The sequence below is a fragment of the Leopardus geoffroyi genome, chromosome B2 (genome assembly GCF_018350155.1).
Source record: "Leopardus geoffroyi isolate Oge1 chromosome B2, O.geoffroyi_Oge1_pat1.0, whole genome shotgun sequence".
Classification (NCBI taxonomy): domain Eukaryota; kingdom Metazoa; phylum Chordata; class Mammalia; order Carnivora; family Felidae; genus Leopardus; species Leopardus geoffroyi.
The window spans coordinates 81,131,447-81,146,176 of record NC_059332.1 but is presented as its reverse complement, the minus strand read 5'-3'; the positions used below and the strand labels follow the sequence as shown (position 1 = coordinate 81,146,176).

General features: G+C 38.0%; 1 long non-coding RNA gene across 2 annotated transcripts in view; it reads right to left on the bottom strand.

The window, feature by feature from the left end:
* Positions 1-14,730, bottom strand: part of LOC123608735 — a 147,353-nt gene that overhangs the window by 115,992 nt on the left and 16,631 nt on the right. For both annotated transcript variants that reach the window (XR_006717402.1, XR_006717401.1), the window contains one exon: positions 575-631. This is a non-coding gene — a long non-coding RNA (uncharacterized LOC123608735). The remainder of the gene's footprint in view (positions 1-574; positions 632-14,730) is intronic.

Sequence of the window (14,730 nt, the reverse complement as noted above, 5' to 3'; positions counted from 1 at the left end):
ATCACTTTTTATGCAAATTGCCCTGGAGCATTTGCCCAACATGCATTTTACATTTTAACAAAGAAAGTGGAGTCTTGATAAACAAGAATCGTATACCCAAGCAAAAATAAAAATATCAGCTATAAAATAAAACTGCTTAAGGTGCATTCTCTAAGGATATAAATTTTTCTATTATATCATCCCCCATATTAGATCTATTTGACCAAGAAGATTCCTTCGAATCTGAAGTAACAGTTTATGTGTCAGGCAAATAATAATAATAATAATAATAATAATAATAATAATAATAATAATATTTCTATGCAAAACCTGCATATTTTATTTATCCTACAATTTACAATGGAAGTTTGATGTGAAAATTATGTTCCCAGCAGAATTTAAATAGACCAGGTCAAAATCTAGATTGGCAAAGGAATCATATTGTGTCAAAGCATTTTTCACAGGCACAAATCTCACTATTTTAGAGGTTTCAGTTATTCTAATGGATTCCCATTTTCATAGAGACAGTCATCAGCGTTATCAAAAAAGAAACACAATTTGCATATCATAAATAGGTACAGAGTTTGAAACATACCTTAAGGATGTGTGTGTTCAAATTCTGGTCTGGTGACTGTTACTGGTTCCTATCATACTGACACCAGGCAATAGGGGAGAAAAAAAGAGAAATGTGATTTATAAGTTTTCAGAGACCTTCAGAGAAATCTAAAATTCAAACCTGGCCTTCCAGGTCATTATGAAGATATATTTGTGGAGGAAAGAGGATAGAACATATTTTATTTAACAGTCTGTTAGCTTGATCTATACCATTTAAATATTTAAACATATGGTATGTGGGCCTCCATTTGTACTCTTGCCCCAGGCCCCACAAATGTTAGGGCAAGGTCTGCTTCTCAGAACCACTCCCCCACCTCCAACTCACTAGCTTCAATCAATCTGTACATGTTCATTCTAAAAATGGAATGCAATTCGTTTTAAAGGCAGCTGATGTTGAGGGCCATCACCTATGCTATTCAGTAAATCTACACTTTGCAAATAGAAAAATACAGTGTGTGACAAGGTGCTATTAATGAAGCAATAGATGATTTCTTCTCAAATGCAGAGCGATGAACTGCTGCCTTATTAAATGACCATTGTAGAGTGTTATTTCCAAAGTATGATAATTCCTGGAATAATAATAATCATACCATGAAGCCTATTTAATTCCAGACTTCAAAGCTGTTTACAGCCTTAAAGTTATTAGTCCACAGTCCCTTCCTCTGAGTTGGATCCATAAGGTATTATCCATTCATTTTTTTATAAGCACCTAGGCCCAGACCCAGAAGAATATTGCCTAAGGTCATTGAAGGAGTCAGGGTGCGAGGTGGAGTGCGGAATCCCCACTCATAGTCGCAGACCCCCTCCGTTAGACAACCTGATTATGAGATGAAATACTGGTAAACATGAGCTTCTGTGCCCAGGAAATGCACTGTGAAGGGCATAATGAATTACTTATGCTGTGTAGTGTATGTATAAATCATATTAAAGCATGCTGAATAGTACATTATCATGCTTCTATTTTGCATTACAAAAGTAACTAATGTAAGCTGCAAAGTGTACTTTTAATCCATTATTCATTTCTAAAAGTAGTCAGACCACTATTCAAGTACCATAAAAGGCTACCAGGATAAGCAAACCTGCTTTTCAATTTATGAAGATGAAACAGCAAGATTTTAAAATCAATTTTAAATTAGCCAAGCTGTATTTATGAAAACACATCAAATCTGTGCATTTCTGGTTCAGATGGAGAAATTATTACAAACCCTAATCTTCCCCCCCCAAAAGATTATGTGTCTTAAGTCTGGAATCAATATAATTACTTTTATTATGTGTGATTCTCTGATATTATTTGTTTTACCTTACTTTTTAAATGTTTACAATGGATCAAAACTTATTTTTAGTGTTCTTTCTCATTTGGGTTGAATTATCTACATTCTGATTTTCCACAGCTACTACCTTGCCCCCAAATGTTTCCCCAGCACACAAGCAAATAATTAGGGTAGCCTTATCATCCCTGAGCACCCCATCTGAAAGACCCCTCAAAAGTCTTCCTAGCCAGGGTTCAAAATCCAGAAACCATAAAAGAAAAGATTGATGCAAACTGATACAAAAGCAACATTAGCACAAAATACAACTGACAAACTAAGTAAATATTTGCAATCTAAATCATAGTGGGTCAAGCCCTTCAATGTTGAGTGAGTCTTAACAAATTGAGAGAAGTCCAAATGCCCAACAGAAACCGAACAAAGGATGTGAACATAAAATTCACCAAGAAAGCAATACAAATGGTTCTTTAACACACCAAAAACCATGCAATCTCACACACAGAGCAATTCAGATCAAAGCTACATGATGATACCACTTCAAATTGGCAAACATTTCTCAAAGTTTGATAATATAATTGTTGCCAGGGCTGTGGGGAAACAATCACTTGCATATGCTAGAAGGACTGCAAATTAGAATAAATCTCATGGATGGCAACATGGCAATCCCTATCAAAGTTACTTGCTTGGACCCAGTGATCCCACTTCTGGGACTTCATCCTACAGATCCATACATCTGCACACTATGAAACAATATATATACAAGGTCACCCACTGCAGTATTATTGCAGAAATAGCAAAAATTTGGAAACAACCCAAGAGCATGTGATGGTTAATTTTATGTGTCAGCTTGACTGGGTCACAGAATGCCCAGATACTTAGTCAATCATTATTCTGGGTGTTTCTGTGAGGGTGTTTTTGGATGAGATTAACATTTAAATTGGTAAACTAAGAGGTGCCTGGGTGGCTCAGTTGGTTAAGCATCCAACTCTTGATCTCAGCTCAGGTCATGATCTCAGGGTCATGAGTTCAGGCCCTGCACTGGGCTCCACACTGGGTGTGAAGGCGATGTTAAAAAAAAATCGGCAGACTGAGTAAAGCAGATTGCCCTCCCTATTGTGCATGGGCCTCATCCAGTTAGTTGAAGGCCTGAAAAGAACAAAAAGGCTGACCCTCCTCAGCCCTCCCCACCTTGCAATAAGAGACAATCAGCTTTTCCCTGCCTTTGAACTGATACTGAAATATCTGCTCTTTCTGGCTCTCAGGCTGCCAGCCTTCAGATTGGAACTACACCATCAGCTCTCCTGGGTCTGCAGCTTGCCAACTTACTCTGCAGATCTTGGGACTTTGTCAGCCTCCAAAATCATATCAGCCAGTTCCTACACACACACACACACACACACACACACACACACACACACACACACATACACACTCTCTCTCTCTCTCTCTCTCTCTCTCTCTCTCTCTCTCTCTCTATTGGTTTTGTTTCTCTGGAAAACCCTAATACAATAGAGAATTGGTTAAATAAACCATCATACACATATTAGGGAATAGTACTCAGATATAGAAAAACAAATGGAGATGATCTCTGCGATCTCCAGGACATATTAAGTGAGTAACAGTAAGGTGCAAAACAAGACACATCGTACGCTAAGTATTGCGTGAAAGGAGGGATAAGGATGTATATAAGGATATGTATTTGTAATTGCTTATGTTGAAAAGAAACACTAAAGTGGTAAATAAATTTATTTCTATTGGGGTCAAAGTGAATCAGGACATATACTTGCAAATGAATACTTTTTCGATCCTTTTTGGGTTTTGATTCATATGAATATATTACTTATCAAAAAATAATTTAAATTTACAAATCAATAATAGTGCTTCTTTATCATATCACCCTAATTTATTTCTTTTATTGTACTATTACTGCCTGAGATTTTTCTTGCTTAATTATTGGTTTCCTTGTGCCCTGCTCTCTAGAACAGGGGTCAGCAAATTATAGCCCATGGGCCAAATCCAACCCACCTCTTATTTTGTAAATAAAGTTTTACTGGTAAACAGCCCTGTCCAATCATTTATATATTTCTAAGGCTGCTTTTATGATACAGTGGCAGAGCTGAATAGCTGTGACTAAGACCATATGACCCACAAAGCCTAAAGTATTTACTCTCTGGCCCTTTACAGAAAAAGTTTACTGACTCTTGCTCTAGAATGTAAGCTCCTTCCAAATAAAATGCAAAGGCAGAAAGCTTATTTGGTCTTCACTGTATCCCTCAGAATACTGTCTAGTGCACAGTAGGTGCTCCTCAATTCTGTCACAGGTTGAGTTTCCAGGGAAATGAACTCTGAGATGGAGATTAGCAGGTGGGAGGTTTCTTAGGGAATGTTGCTGGGATCATCGGAGAAATGGGAAGGAGCAGCGTGGGGCAGAAGGAGAAGTCAAGCCTTGGTGTGGTCTCAATGAAATGCCTCACCTGAACTGGCAGGGATTTCTGAAAATGAGGTGACCCTTCGGAGCTCTCCAAATGAATTGAGAGAGCCAGGCCATTAAACTCCCACTTGGATCTGTCATTGGATGGGAGCCAACCCAGGAAGGAGGTGTGACCTTGAGGGAAGTAGCTATCTTCAGCCAAAACTAATCCTAAATAGTGGTACCCCTAGTGAGGGCTGTCTGCCAATAGTACTCCCAAAAGCTGGGGTAGTAGGTCATTAAGGGGAAGGAGTGGGGGCCAAACAACATAGCATCCATCACAAGGACTAATTAAATAAATGTGTTTGTATGCATCTGCTCCAGTGGTAATTCCAGTTCACAATACCACTCAGTAGATTTTATTCTCAGAATCTTTCAATATGTTTTAGCTTATATAATTTCAGAAGCAGACTCTGAGACAACCATGGGAGTGTGTGTGTGTGTGTGTGTGTGTGTGTGTGTGTGTGTGTGTGTGATGTAGAACACACCAGTAGAGGAATGGAGAAGTCAGACAGTGAAGGTAAGGCAGTTGAGCCACTACCCATAGCATCATAGACAAGTGCTACTCAGAGAGGGATTCAGGGAATAGTGCCCATCCAGGAACTGTTTGCCGCTGAGTTTACATTTACAGTTGTTCTCAATTCCATCTCATTCTCAGCCTTGGTTTCTGAGCAGAATTAGGTAGAACTAATTTTTTCCGCTCACTCAAAATCATTATCTTTAACTTAAAGTTAAGAGACAATGCCTGGACGTAAAAGTCATACTGGTGCCTAAATACTATAGAGCAACTTGATATAAAAATCTCTTCCCTTTGTTCCCTTCTCTAATAAGGGCACCTAAACACCAGTTTAGATATTATCGAATGCAAGGTGCAGGCTTGCTTTTTCTAACAACTTCTCTGCTCTAGGAGTGGCTGACCATTAGTTAGTTTCATTTCCCTTACTCTCCTATCATGATCACCCTGAATCACCTCCAACACAAGGAAAGCTGAGAGAGAAATACCCACCTAGAACACTCAGGAGATTGCAACCAAATGACCATGCTTTTCAATCAAAGGATAGTAATTTTCACATTTTTCTAGGAAGGGTAAACTATTTCCCATCCCAAACTTAAGTTTTCTATCTTTTGAATCTAGAGATTCTGTATTTTAAAACGACAGTTCCTATGGGAACAAAGTATCAATTTCTCTTAGCAACCACTGTAGCTTTTATAGCATTGATAAACTTGGTTTCAACATGAAACTACTTTCACTAGGAGCTTATTGTTACCGTAAAACCAAGCTTACCATAGCATGATTTAAAAAACCACATTTTAAGCAGGATATAAAATCACATATAAATAGCAATATGTACAAAATAACATATGTACAAAACACAAAAATACTTCAAAGAAATAAACTAAAATATTAAATTATGTTCTTCATGTCCATACTTTCTCAATTTTCGCTTTGTGCACAAAATAAATCTAATGCAAAAAAAAGTAACTCTAAACACAATATAATTTGATTTTAAGTTAGAGATAGAGAACGGAAGTATTATATAAACTCTAAGCTGAGCCTCAGACTGCTGTCTTCTCACTCTAGCTTCATGACTACATTACTGGATGGTAGAGCCCAAATCACTTAACCCCTTACCCCTGGCCTGCATGCTCTTCCCATGAAAAATGATGTCTAAGTTTCTTTGGAACCCTAAAATTTAATGATTTTATAATTTTACTTTCCCACCATAATTGTATGTTGTGGGATGGCCCAATCCTGGAGCAGTCTATAGACTCTGAAGAGCACGATAACCACCAGGGAATAAAAGATAACAAGTATTGGTGAGGATGTGGAGAAAAGAGAACACTTCTGCACTGTTGATGGGAATGTAAGTTGGTGTAACCACAATGAAAAGCACTATGAGGTTTCCTCAAAAAATTAAAAATAGAATTATCATATAGTCCAGTAATTCTACTTCTGGGTATGTATCTGAAGGAAATAAAATCATTACCTGGAAGAGACATCTGCACCTCCCATGTTCATTGCAGCATTATTTACTACAGCCAAGATTTGGCTGGCAAGTCCACTGGCAGATGAATGGATAAAGAAAATGTGATATATATACAGAGACGACCCTTGAATAACACAGGTTTGAGCTGCGAGTCACTTATACATGGATTTTTTTAAAGTACAGTGTTGTAAATGTATTTTCTTTTCCTTATCATTTTCTTAATAACATTTTCTTTTTCTATCTTACTTTATTTAAAAATTTCCTATCCCAGTAATACACTAAATATACTGTATTTAAAAATATAGCATACAATACACATAACATACAAATTATGTGTTAATCAATTCTTTATGTCATCGGTAAGGCTTCTGGTCAACAGTAGGCTATTTATAGTTAAGTTTCTGGGAAGTCAACAGTTATACATGGATTTTTTATTGCACAGGGGTTTGGTGTCCCTAACTGCAGTATTATTCAAGGGTCAGCTATATATATATACAATATATATATGATACATATATATATATATGATATATGGCATATATCATATATATATCATATACATATATCACTTACGTATACATATATTACATCACATATATGTATATATAATATTACATCATATATACACATACCATCATAAATATGTATACCATATAAATCTATATATAATATACACATATATAATATATCTATATATAATATCTATATATAATATAGATATATTATATCAGCTTTCACTGGAAACTTCTTTCTCCCAGTATGAAACTAGGATCCACTGGTAAGCAAAAAAGAAAAACCCTCATAGAGGAGTTGCTTCTTGAAGATAAGCATATTTTAAAAATTCAAAACAGACATGTCTTTACTAGATGTTTATTGTAAAAAGACCACATTTAATTTAATAACCAGAAGAAAGCAGTTCAAGGATTATATGGTGCTGAGTTTTGATCCAGGGGTGGGATGGGAGAAGTGTTCATATCTTGGTGCTTATATTGTTCAACATAGTTCTCTTTAAATGTATCAGGGGTTTAAGAAAACACAAGGTATGAAAATCAAAATGCATAAAACATAAAGTGGGGCATAATGAAACACATTTCAAATGCATTCTTACCTTTACAAAAAGATTATTTACATAAACTTTGAAATAGGAATGTCCCCTTCAGCATTTGAAATACCATGAGTTTGATAATACTATGTTTCTTGATATGGGTGCTGGTTACATGGGTGTGTTCATATTGTAAAAATTCGTTGAGGTGTGAACTTACGGTTTGTGCCCGTTACAATACGTATGTTATAATTTAGTACAAACTTTACCTAAAAATTCATTCATTGTAAATAACCCAATGTGTGTACATGGATATAAGTCTGCTATACCTTTCGTAGATGGCATGTTAGAAAACTCTTGAGTGAGGTAAAAAAGGACAGGATAGAACTAGTTTGTATGAGTTCAAATGGGCCCATAGGAAGAAAGAAGGAAGACCAAGTCAAGGTCAAGTGTAACTGAATGTCAACAAAATGGCATGGCCATGTAAGATGGCCATTTTTAGGGTAAAGTCAAATGTCAGAGCTGACCATCTTTATTTAAAGAAGACTAGGGGCGCCTGGGTGGTGCAGTCGGTTAAGCGTCTGACTTCAGCCAGGTCACGATCTCGCGGTCCGTGAGTTCGAGCCCTGCGTCGGGCTCTGGGCTGATGGCTCAGAGCCTGGAGCCTGTTTCCGATTCTGTGTCTCCCTCTCTCTCTGCCCCTCCCCCGTTCATGCTCTGTCTCTCTCTGTCCCAAAAATAAATAAACGTTGAAAAAAAATTAATAAAAAAATAAAGAAGACTAATAAAGATACAGATTTGGGCCATGAAGGTAAAAATAAAAGCAATGTAATTTCTCTTGCCACGATACTGGAACTCCATCTCCAAGAGAACTGGTGTGAAATCATAGAAGGCAGGATTTGAATATTGAACTGGCCACTTACTCGCTGTAGAATGCTGGGCATACCTAACCCCTCTGAGTTTATTCATCTGTAAAGAAGAGATAATAAAACATACTACTTTGTGGGGTTGTTTTAAAGATTAAGCAAATAATATATATGAAGTACTGGTCTAGTGTTTACCTCAAATAACAGTAATTATTATTGTTCCTACCCCAAGATGTGAACATTTTAAGGAAAAATTGTGTTTCCATTTAGAATTACTTACATTTTTTAAAGGCAAAACTGAATGTTTTGGTCAAAAACCATTTTATTTTTCCATGTTAGCACTAAAAACATTTTTAGGACCAATCTATGATTTCTATGGGCTGAAAGTGTGATTTTGCATTTTTCCCTTCTAGTTTTTGAGAATGATGTGGAACACATAGGCTTCTAAGTAGGTACTGACTGTTGGCGTTTAAGCTCCTGGCAGTTAATATAAACCCTGGATTTACATGGCCTTCAATTTCCTTCACAACAGTTGCCTAAGTAGGATTTATCACCCTTGTCCTGGTGCACACAGGAGGATAGACAAGGTGAAATGTATAGTCAAGCTGGTTAGCCTGTCTTAATGTTAAAATGTTTTTGAGTAAGGACTAGCTTTAATTTTTACCCTGAAATCACAGTATGATGATGCTGTGTATAGACAGGGTTGGTCCCAGATCTTAATTTTATTTGTGTATACTTACATAAATATCTAAAAATTTGGGATGTTTTTTCTTTCCTGTAAATTACCTCTACAGTAATCAGATGCTTTCTGGTTAGCATCAAACAGATCTATATCTATAAAAACTTTGTTAACATAAGCAGAAATCTATGAATATAAAAACCCTTTAAAATAACATTGGAGTCCAGATTACCCACAAATACAAGGAGGTCAAGGGTCGAGCGACACTCTCTTCTTCATTTGCCCTGCTGCTGTGATAGTTGAGACTTGGTGAACCAGAACGAAATTGACAAGGGGCAAACTTGCCATTTCAAGTCTCCCAGATTAAATTGAAGTCTTGTTTTTAATTTCATTTCCTTTTTTATTTAAAAAAAGAACTTGTTATTCACATTTTGAAATTACACTAAAATGTAAGTTAACTGTCCCAGCGCTGCCTCTCCGCCTGATTGCTCACTGGATAAAACACACGTGTATTATCAAAAATAGCCTCGGTGCAGGCAACTCAACACAACCAGTATCGTGGGCTAAGAGGGGGCTCTAAGGAATGAAATAACCAGTATCTGGGAATCCCCTATCAGTGCTATACAAAAAAATCACCAAGATTTTTATACTCAAGTCTGCTGCAGGTGTTAGAAAACAAAGGCAGCAGTGTAATCTATATTTGAAGAGGAAAGTATTGGGAGATGGAATTAGTCTTTGATTTGAGCAAAGATTCAATGCTAATAGTTCTCTGGTTGCTAACCTTGACTCTATTATTGCATCTTTGTCATTCTCAGCAAGGCTTTGTGACTCAATTTTGCCATCTATGACACAGAATAATATAAGCATGCTTTATCTTCTGTAATTGCTGTACCCTTGAAAACTTGTGTGAACTGAATTGTGGAAAATAAAATTACAAGCTTTGAATATATTAGGAAAAAATCAATATTTTAAGAAACCTCGAGATGGGTCCTTTTGTCAAGTAAAGAATTCTTTGATACCCTGGGTTTTTTTTTTTTTACATAAATTCAATTTTTAGCTTTATATTCTTTAAAACTAGAACACATTTTTAAAAGGGAAAGTACGGTGATTTTTATAGGCATTAGGTAATGGATTGGGCCCAAGGGTTCCCTACCCCTTGGCCTCTAAAGAGGTTTCTGAATATTCACCTTGTTCCTGTTCAGCTCCACGCTGTGCTGCTGGGAAGAAAGAGTGAGGTGGTCATGGAGGGGTGTGTTCCTGAAACATGACTCTTTAGGCAATTTAAAAAAAAACCCACAAAACTTTGTGTTCTTGGGACAATTAAGGGAGTGGGAAGAGACAAGCTGAGAGATGGAAGGCAAGGAGAAGAAGCAAGGCTAGGGTTGGTGAAGGAGTTTACAGCAGAACTGGTAGAGAACTTGACATGTTTGAGAAACTAATAGATGAGTATGATGGAAAGATGGCGAGTGAAGGGAAGAATGATATCAAGTTTGGGAGAAGAGTGAGGGCCAGGTTATGCAAGGCATCGTAGACCATGACAGGATGCTTGAATGGCACTCCAATCTCAGTGGGAAGCCATTGAGGGGTCTTGAACAGCAGAGTGACATGAAACAATTCACATTTAAGAAAATCATCTTACTGCCATGTGAACATAGACTGGAGGTAGGCATGAGTGGAAGCAAAGAAAACTTTAAGGAGACACTGCACTTGCAGAGCCCAGGCAGGAGTGTCTATAGCCTGGACTAAGGTGGAAAGAGAGGAAGGGCAGAGAAACATGGATCCAATATAAATGTTGAGGACAGAATTGTCAAATGTGGCTGAAAAGATGAATGCAGGGAAGTGAGGGGGAGGGAGGGATCAAGGATGACTCCTAGTCATTCTGGAATGAATGACTGACTGAGTGCTGTTTGCCATCCTTTATTTCTCTACAGTCTTTTGGATATAATCTCCTTATTCCTATTATTTCAGCTTATTTCCTCTCCAGCTCTAACCTCCGTCCTGAATCCCAGATGCACATTTCCAATCACCAGCTGTACATCAAATGCAAATCTCCTTCCTCTTTTTCTGAATTTCAAAACTTGAGAAATTATATTGTTTTTAAATTTTTACATCCTTCTCTGTTGCTAACAAACATCAAGTCAGTTTCCAAGAACTGAGTTTCCCTCTCAAACTATCATTAGTTCTATCCCCTTGTCTTTTCCCATCTCCATTCAGGCCCCTGCCCTCCTGCCTAGACTACTATAAGAGTCTTCAACCTCGTTCCCTCACCACCTGTCTCTGCTCCTAATCTGTCCTGCACACTGCTTGCTGACTGATCTCTCAAAAGTAAAAAATCCAGTAATTTCACCCCAGGCTCAGAAATTATCAATATTTCCCTACTGGTGAAGAAATTAATTGCAAGCATTTATGTTGGCACTCAAGATTCCCTGTCACACACATACCAGCACATTTTAGGAGTACTGTCCTCAGAGGGGGTGTGACATTGTAAACCTCAGAAAAGAATAGGCAGAAGGGAATAGGTATTTGGTTGGACACAAGCAGACTGAATATGACACTGTGCCTGGACTGTCCACATAAACTAAGAGCCGCTCCTCTTCGAGAAGGTCTTTCAAAAAACTTAGCTCATATCAGAATTACACATATCCCAGCTCAAGAGAAGTGCCTTGAGGAAACTGTGGTGGACATTGGCTATTTTTTTTATTAAAACTTTTTAAAAGTTTATTTATTTATTTTGAGAGAGAGAGAGAGGAAGAGAGAGAATCTCAAGCAGGCTCTGTGCTGTCAGCACAGAGCCCAACATGGGTCTCGATCCCATGAACCGTGAGATCATGACTTGACCCGAAATCAAGAGTCAGACGCTTAACCCACTGAGCCACCCAGGCACCCCAGACATTGGTTGTTTTTGTTTGCCCAACGCTCCTCTTTCTTTCAAGATAGGAATGTGCCAATCATGGTTTTTATCTCCCTTTCCTAAATGATGGGTCCATGGCATGGGTACATGACCCAGGAGGACTGTTTAAATGTTTGATGTATGGACCGTGGAAGAGAGAAAGTGTTGTTGTCCCTCTCTAGAAATGTTGCACAGTAAGGACCAGGTGAGCCTGAAGCTGCTGGTGACCACCTTTCCCTTCACAGCAATAGCACCTGCTTGAGTATGAGAACAGCAAAGTGGAAAACGGAGCTGTGAGAGAGTCAGAAACCATATCATCAGAGTCTGGGCCAGGCAGTGCCCCTGGACTTTCCAGTTACACAAGCCAAATGGAAATTATAAGAATGGTGACAGAGAAGGGAAATGTAAATCATTCCAACCCACTGTTCTCATCATAGTGCATCAATGTTTCATTTTACCTTACCCTGTCTTTGCCTTTGTGGTGTTCCTTCTCCAGAGCCATTCACCTCAGCCCTGCACCTCTACTCAAGCCAGGAGGGGGCTGTGTTTTCCCTATACCTCTGAGCCTGCAAAAGGAGACCTGTGTAGGCAGCAGTCCTGGCTCCTCTCTGCCCAGCCCAACCATCCCAGCCCTGGAGCTTTGGGTTGTTCATGCAGTTATTTTGCTGGCTCTACCCTCCCAGTCATCAAACTACCACCCACTTGGTGTTCCCCAGTGGATTATTTCAACCCTAAATAGGACCAATTAACTATAAAGTATTTTGAGTCTTGTTCAAGACAAAATATGGCACCATTACACCACAGAGTTGGATACAAAATGTAGCCTCTAATAACAGAGTGGGGTGCCTAGGTGGCTCAGTTGGTTAGGTGTCTGACTTTTGGTTTTGGCTCAGGTCATGATCTCATGCGTTTGTGGGTTCGAGCCCCACTCTGGGCTCTGTGCTGATGGTGCAGAGCCTGCTTAGGATTCTCTCTCTCTCCCTCTGTTTCTGCTGCTCCTCTGCTCACGCTGTCTCTGTCTCTCTCAAAATAAGTAAATAAACTTAAAAAACCCCAATAATATAGTAAAGCAATTTTATTGCATTTGATTATACATTTGGGGCCAGATTCTCTCTGTACCTTCCTCTTTGGGTAAACATAGGAGGCCTCTGGATCAGCGCTGACTCAGACCACGACAGTTTTTAGAATACTAAATGTAACACTAGTGGCCTAGTGGCATTAACAAACCTACCAAAATTGCCCATTTTTCTCCATGGAAGTAATTTTAGCAGTGATAGGCTACAAATGAGTAATTTCTGATAAGCAATTAGCACATATCAAATCAAGCCATTTTTATTCAAGGTTCTATGCTGTTAGCAGAGATATAGCAGAGGTTACCTATTAAAAAGCATCTGTGAAAAACTTCTGCTATTATTATGGAAGCAGTGGACAATATTCAAATGGAGGCAATTCAACCATTTAAATAAATGTGTTTTTAATCATAAAATGTCACTGTTCTGCAGACCTGTTTTCCTATTAACATGATGGAGATAATGTTAATGAGATTTAGTTAGTGTTGAAAAGATATCTGCAAATCAATCAACGTGATACATCACATTAATAAAAGAAAGGATAAGAACAACATGATCCTCTCAATAAATGCAGAAAGCATTTGACAAAATACAGCATCCTTTCTTGATAAAATATACCCTCAAGAAAGTAGAGCTAGAAGGAACATACCTCAACATCATTAAGGCCATATATGAAAGACCCACAGCTAATATCATCCTCAATGGGGAAAAAAATGAGAGCTTTCCCTGTAAGGTCAGGAACACAACAGGGATGTCTACTCTCACCACTATTGTTCAACATAGTACTGGAAGTCCTAGCTTCCGCAATCAGACAACAAAAAGAAATAAAAGGTATCCAAATTGCCAAGGAAGAAGTCAAACTTTCATTCTTCACAGATGCCATGATGCCAGTTTTCTATATGGAAAACTGAAAAGACTCCACCAAAAAACTGCTAGAACTGACCCATGAATTAAGCAAAGTCACAGAATATAAAATCAATATACAGAAACCGGTTGCATTTCTATACACCAATAATGAAGTGGCAGAAAGAGAAATCAAGGAATCAATCCCATTTACAGTTGCACCAAAAACCATAAAAATACCTAGGAATAAACCTAACCAAGGAGGCAAAATGTCTGTGCACTGAAAACTATAGAAAGCTTGTGAAAGAAATTGAAGAAGACACAAAGAAACAGAAAAACATTCCACGCTCATGGATTGGAAGAACAAATATGGTTAAAATGTTGATACTACCCAAAGCTATCTACCATCTACACATTCAGTGCAATCTCTATCAAAATAACACCAGCATTCTTCGCAGAACTAGAACAAATAACTTACAATTTGTACGGAACCAGGAAAGACCCTGAATAGCCAAAGTAATGTTTGGCTATAATACGAAAACCAAAGCTGGAGACATCACAATTCTGGACTTCAAGTTGTATTACACAAAGCTGTAATCATCAAGACAGAATGGTACTGGCACAAAAACAGACACATAGATCAATGGAACAGAATAGAAAACCCAGAAATGGACCTACAAATGTATGACCAACTAATCTCTGACAAAGTAGGAAAGAATATCTAATGGGGAAAAGAAAGTCCCTTCAGCAAGTGGTGTTGGGGAAACTGGATAGCAACATGTAGAAGAATGAACCTGAACCACTTTCTTATAACATACACAAAAATAAACTTAAAATGGATGAAAGACCTAAATGTAAGACAGGAAACCAGCAAAATCCTGGAGGAGAAAACATTTGACCTCAGCCACAGCAAGTTCTTACTAGACATGTCTCCAGAGGCAAGGGAAACAAAAGCAAAAATGAACTATTGGGACCTCATCAAGATAAAAAGCTTCTGCATAGCAAAGGAAACAATCAACA